Genomic DNA, 6,554 nt, shown 5'->3' with positions numbered 1-6,554 from the left:
ATAATAGCTATATCTGTTCAAAGAATGAATGGACAAAGTATCCATCTATGATCTGTAGTTTACCTTGGACTTTCAGATCATCAGGAACTAATGTCCTGTACTTGATGGAACAACAAAATCTCAATTAGCTAGTAGGCTCACATTTCTCTAGTTAAGTGAATATTTTGTTTTAATACAATTTAACATGAAAATATTTGTGTTTCAAATGTGCTCTAAAAAATATTTTAACAATGTATATATTGATCTTTATTCTTGCATTAATTAATAGCATATGGAGTAACAGTATGGTGAGATATAGATGCAAATATGTATGTAGATGTAGATAGAGATGGAGATGGTGGAGGTGGAGGTGGAGATATCTCCTGAGTCCTAGCCTGATGGCTGGCACATCATCTTTGTCCTCCACCCCCGGCTCCTGTTCATCTTTGCCGTCTGTTTAATCTGACTTACAAGCAAGAAAGGGACCCAGCCATACAAAGAATCTAGGAAGGGATTCTAGGTGATGAAAGCAAAAAATGCAAAGGATCAAGGGTGCAAAAGGCCTTTTGTTTGAGAAGCTGATTGGAGGCTGGTGTAAGCAAAGGTGAAGGATGTGAGAGGGCACGGACAGGTAAGTAAAAGCCAAATCATGCAGGGCGTTGTAGCCCAGGAAAATGTTTGGATTTTTCCGAGGGGTAATGGAAATTTACCAAAAGGTTTTAGAAGCAGGAGCAACATGATCTGATTCACTCTTCTTTTTAAAGTGGTGCTGAGTGACGATGGCTTTGGGGAAGTGAGAGGGAAGCAGGAAGAGTCAAGAGTAGCATCCAGGTGAACAGCCACCAACCTGGATGAGTAGGTGTCTGTGCCACCAAGGGAAGCAAACAGTGTGAGATATTTGCTGCTGCTTGGTTGTAATGGAGGAACAGCAAGGAGGCAGAAAGAGGAATCAAAGACAACTTGGAGCTTTGGGGCTGGAAAAACCTGATAGATGGTGTTGTTTGCTGATATGATGGCAGCTAACCTGAGGGGAGCAAATAGGGTGATGGAGAACTTAAAAGTTACATTTAGTCTAATCCATCTGTAAGGCATTGAACGTCAGATAGTCAATTGGCTATGAGTATCTAAAACAGGTATATTGGAAAGGACATTAATGCAATTTAGAAAAACTGTTTTAGCCCTATAATACAATATATATATATATAATATATATACTTTAATTACTTATATTGTAGGTAAGTGATATGTTAGCTTTCTTTTAAAGACATTTGAGTCCCCTGATAAATTGTCATGTGTAATTTATATAAAGAATAAAAAGTACAACATCACAAAGCCTAATCTAAGATTTCAAAATAATTTTGTGAAGCAAAATCCTTCATTTAATCTTAATCACATGAAGGAATCACTAACATAATTTGAGGTAATAGGAGTTTTTAGATGGAGATAAAAAAGAAAATAGTGCATTTCATTAGATTTAACCAGCTAGAACAGGTTAGGATTTTAATTGTATTCTTTGTCATTTTGTCTGTTATCTATCATTCCTGATATCTTGAAATAACTCAGGGAAAAAAATGAGACAACTTTCTTTGGTACTGTTATAAATTATAGCTGTTTTGCAAGAAACATTCATTTTTGACAGCTGTTAATTTTTCTGGAAGATCCTTTGACTTCAAAAAAAAGTCTACACTGTATTCACTTTTGTTTTAGGGCGAATTAAATATGACAATAAACATTAAAAGTTTTCATGACTGGACTTTGTTTGAATAATTAAATGAAAAATTCATTCTGAAATATTAATTGGTAAGTCAGGAACCAAAGACAGATGAATTAGATGCAATCGGTTTTGTTCAGTGACGACTTTAAGTTTGTCAGTGTCCTTTGATTTCTTGACAGTTTAATTTTATACTAACATCAAATTATCAGAAAGTACAATGATGAAAAGGTGTCTGCTATACTTGAAGGAGGCGGTGACAATCCTTAAAATTTTTCAAGCTCATTCAAATAAGCATGAAGCTAAACATTACAGAAGAAGGGAAGTCAAATAATTTTCTCTGGAAAAATAATGCTGCAAGAGTAATTACCTTCGCTAATAAGAAGTAAAATTCACATCTTTAGTAAAAGAGAAACTTGTATTGCATAAAGATAAAGCAGTTGCACCAAACAGTTACACAAAACAGACTAATAGAATATATATTAGATATATATTATATATACATACATCTGTATATAAATATATATACATATATGCATATGATTAGTTATATATATGTATTCATTCAAGAAACTTATTCAAGAAATGTATTAAGGGTTCCTATGTGCCAGGCACATAGGTAGACCATGAGTACAGTGATTTTTTTTAAAAAAAAGAAAGAAAAACCCAATCCCTGCCCTCAGGGAGATGAAACTCTAGTGGATGAAGGCAGACACAATAAATAATCATCACACAATATGATAAGGGAGTGAGAAATAAAAAAGTTGGAGGGGACCAGAGAATGACAAAGGTTACCTGCTTCAGTTTGAAGCAGTCCCGAATCAGAGAAAGGGCTGATTTTCACAGACTAAGCTCACCAACTTTTCAGACCTTCTCTGCTACATAAAAACTATTGTCCCACGTGCATGCTGAAAGAAACTAAATGGAATACTACACACACACACACACACACCACATTCTGATCTTACCAGATGTCTACATAAGAAATATGGAAGAAAAACAAATTCCACGTAATGAAAAGCTTCAACTAAACGTGACAGTTTAAAGTCCACTTCAGAGTGAGATGGACAGAGAGATAATACAGTATGCTCATTACATTGATGCTTTTCCCTCTGGGGCACAGGACAGCTGAGGTCTATGAGGTACCAAATTTCAGGTACACAGTGAATTCTAAGGTGGTGACAATGAGCATGGCATCTTTAGGAATTCACAGGATTTTGGTAAACATGTGGGAATGGATTCCTTTTTATTAATCCCTTTTTTATATCAACTTTATTGAGGTGTAATTTATATACAATAAACACACGAGTTTTGAGAAATGTGTACATCGCAAAACCACTGCCAAAATCAGACACAGAACATTTCCGTCACCCCAAGCCTTATCTCCTGCCCCTTTGCAGTCTGGCCCTCCCTTAGTCCCTGGCACTAGGCCACCACTTTTCTGCTTTTTGTCGCTGTAAATTAGTTTTCATTTTCTAGAATTTTATATAAGTGGAATCATACAGTATGTTCTATTTTGTATCTGCTGCTTTCACTCAGCATAAAGATTTCAAGATTTCTCCATGTAATTTATTTCTCCTTATTGCTGATTCATATTCTATTGTATGGATATACCACCTTTGTTTATCCAGTCACCTGCTGATGGGCTTTCAGATTGTTTCCAGTTTGGGGATATTAGATTAAGAAAGCTGAGAGAAACATTTGTATGCAAGTCTTTGTGTGGACCTATATTCTTATTTCTCTTGAGAAAATACATAGTAAATACAAGAAAAGCCTGGGTCACTTCATAGGCCTATGTTTAACTTTCTATGAAAGTGCCAAATTATTTTCAGAGTGCAGCCTTTTTCATTCCCACCAGTGTCCAAGAGTCGCAGTTGTACCACATCATCACTAACATTTGGTGCCGTCACTTTTTTGGTTTTTATCAATTCTAACGTGTATGTAGTGGTATCTCATTTATACTTCCCTGATAAGCAATATGCTCAAATTTTTTCATTAGCTCTCATCTTCTGTAAAAGGTATGTTCAGATATTTTTACACTTCTTAGAAGGTTGTTGAACTTCTTGAGTTTTACCAGTTTTGTATATATTTTAGAGGCAAGTTCTTTGTTAGATACATGTATGTGAGTATTTTCTCTCATCCTGTGTCTTGCTTTTTCCTTTTCTTAAAAGTGTTCTTGATTTTGATAAGATCAAGTTTGTCAATTTTTCTTTAGGGGCTCATGCTTTATGTACCCTAAGAAATACTCACCTATCAGGTTTCAAACATTATTATGATTTCTTCGAGTTTTATAGTTTTAGCTTTTCCACGTAGGTCTACAAGGCATTTTGAGTTGATTTTGGAGTGTGGGATAAGGTAAGGATAGATATTCATTTTTCTTTCATATGGATATTCAGCTGTTCCAGTACTATTTATTTTTCCCATTGAACTGAATTGGCAGATTTGTCAAAAATCATTCAATCATATATGTGTAGGTCTATTTCTGAACTCCATTTAATTAATCTATGTTGATCTTTTCACTGTTATCATACTATTCTGATGACAGTAGATCCCGCAACTCCAGTCAAGCCTTCAGATGGCTAAAGCCCTGGCCAGCATCTTTATTACCTCATGAGAGATTCTGGGCAACAACTGCCTAGCTAAACCCCTCCCAAATTCCTTGCCTGTGGATGTGGGTGATTATGGTAGAAAGGACTACTTAGAAGCCCCTGGAACTGACTCTACCTACCTAAATAAACCAAAAGTGATACCACATTCCAAAAAGGATTGCAGAGATTAGTGCCACCATCAAGGACTTCAAAATACAAGAGTAATGATTCTTACCATTCAGCTCACCTACTGGGCCTAGGAAGATGAAACTGAATAGATGGTAGTGATTACCATAAACTTAATCAGCTAATGACTCTAATTTCAGATGCTTTTCCAAATGTGATTCCCACGCTGAAGCAAGTCAACACCACCTCTGGCACTTGGTATGCAGCTACTGCTCTGACAAATATAGGAGATTCCTTCAGGGTACCTTTAATATTCCCATATCCTATGATTTAAGTCTGTTAAAAGCTACATCAGTCCAATACTGGAAGGACTATTAATGGTCCAGACACATTAGGAAGAAGTTCTGAGTTACCCCACAGGCATGAAACCAGAGCTTGCTAAAAACAAAGGAGGTATAGATTGGGTAGTCGAAGAAGGCCATTGTAAGTACCAGCTATGACCACATGACCAGGTGCTGAAATGAGAATGTTAACAGTTACAAGCATTTTCTTATTTTAACATTAATTGGCTTGTAGATATTAACAAAATTTTTTCATCTCCTCTCCTATTTCCCTACTACCGATGATAAGTTGTATTAAAAGTAGTTAGACTTTATATCTCAGTATTACTGGACATCAAAGAGGGTGACTTAGAAGAATGAGCATCACCCAAAGGGACACAGTATCCTCTCCTGAGGGGGACAGGCAGCATTTTCTCTATTGTACATGAGACAGTTGTAGTAGGTTAGGTGGAAGTATGACTTTACTATTTGGATTTTAAGTGTGGTTAAAGACTGTATAAGGGTGTCAGGTTGACAAGGGGTGGACCATGGTGGCTTTGCAATACGTCAACTCAGCTAAACGTTCTTTTCCAGAATTCCCTTCCTAGTATCTTCCCCATTAGTGTGGAATAAGAGAGGCACTGTGTGCGTGAGTTGGAAGATGGAGGGGAAGCAGCAGCCACGGGCACCAGGTGCTTTTGCTGCTCACATGCTTTCACCTCATTGGAATGGCAGCATCCGGGTGTGCACTATCTCCACCTGGCCCTGGGGCCTCCCTCAGCTTCTCCAAGTCCAGGTACCTGATTTATTTCTGTAAGAAAGAGCACCATGGGCTTCCCTGGTGGCGCAGTGGTTGAGAGTCCGCCTGCCGATGCAGGGGACAAGGGTTCGTGCCCCGGTCCGGGAAGATCCCACATGCCGCGGAGCGGCTGGGCCCGTGAGCCATGGCCTCTGGGCCTGCGCGTCCGGAGCCTGTGCTCCACAACGGGAGAGGCCACAAGAGTGAGAGGCCTGCATACCGCAAAAAAAAAAAAAAAAAAAAAAAAATCAAAGATCCATTTTCTACTATGACCATCTTCAAGAATTTCAAGCTTTATGTCAACATGTTTACCATTGACAGCCCCTCGAACAGGAAAAACCTTAGTCATGACTGTCCATCCCTTTTCAATTTCAAGTTTTTGAAGGAGTGCATTTCCAACTGCTTCCTGGTAGACAGGGCTGAGTGCATCCAGCAAGGAGTAGACTGTTTCATGGTAGAGAGTCTATAAATGATCATCCACCGGGTCAAAAGCACAACCTACCACCCTGAGCCCTGCTTCATTGAGTTCCAGGCAGTATCTATTCCTTTCTCTTGTTTCCACATTGATATAGGCCACATCGTCTGCACAGCACAGGGTTTTTGAGACAAACATGGTGTTAACTGCAAAGAGAACATCACTTACGACTGCTTCAGCTTCCAGCCTCATGTCTTTCATATCAGATCCTTCAAAGCCATTAAGCCTGCATCTTCTTCAAATCCTGACACACTGCTCAGCTCCATGGGATTACAGTCTGTTTCCATTCTGCAAACATCTTTGACCTAAGCCCTTTGACTTCAAGTTCGGTGATCTTTACAGTAGGTGGAATGGCTGCAGCTGCGCCCTCTTTCGACTCTGAGAAGCATGTGACGTGGGAACGCTACCATCTTATTCCTGCCACCTCAGGCACAAGTCTGCGCGCACCCCGAGTCCTCCTCTTACTCCCTCCCCAGGCATCTGGCCATTTATTTATTTCAATTCAAGGGATACAGATTTTCTGGACATCTGGAACTCTAACCAAGATAATAACTAC

The 6,554-nt window shown here is 38.6% G+C and overlaps 1 pseudogene; it reads right to left on the bottom strand.

Moving 5' to 3' along the window:
* Nucleotides 1-5,868: 5,868 nt before the first annotated feature.
* On the bottom strand, nucleotides 5,869-6,285 carry LOC132500989 (GSK3B-interacting protein-like; annotated as a pseudogene).
* Between the last annotated feature and the right edge of the window lie 269 nt (nucleotides 6,286-6,554).

Source organism: Mesoplodon densirostris, chromosome 13 (genome assembly GCF_025265405.1).
Source record: "Mesoplodon densirostris isolate mMesDen1 chromosome 13, mMesDen1 primary haplotype, whole genome shotgun sequence".
NCBI lineage: Eukaryota > Metazoa > Chordata > Mammalia > Artiodactyla > Ziphiidae > Mesoplodon > Mesoplodon densirostris.
The sequence above is the reverse complement of the archived record's forward strand: the minus strand, read 5'-3'. Positions and strand labels throughout refer to the sequence as shown.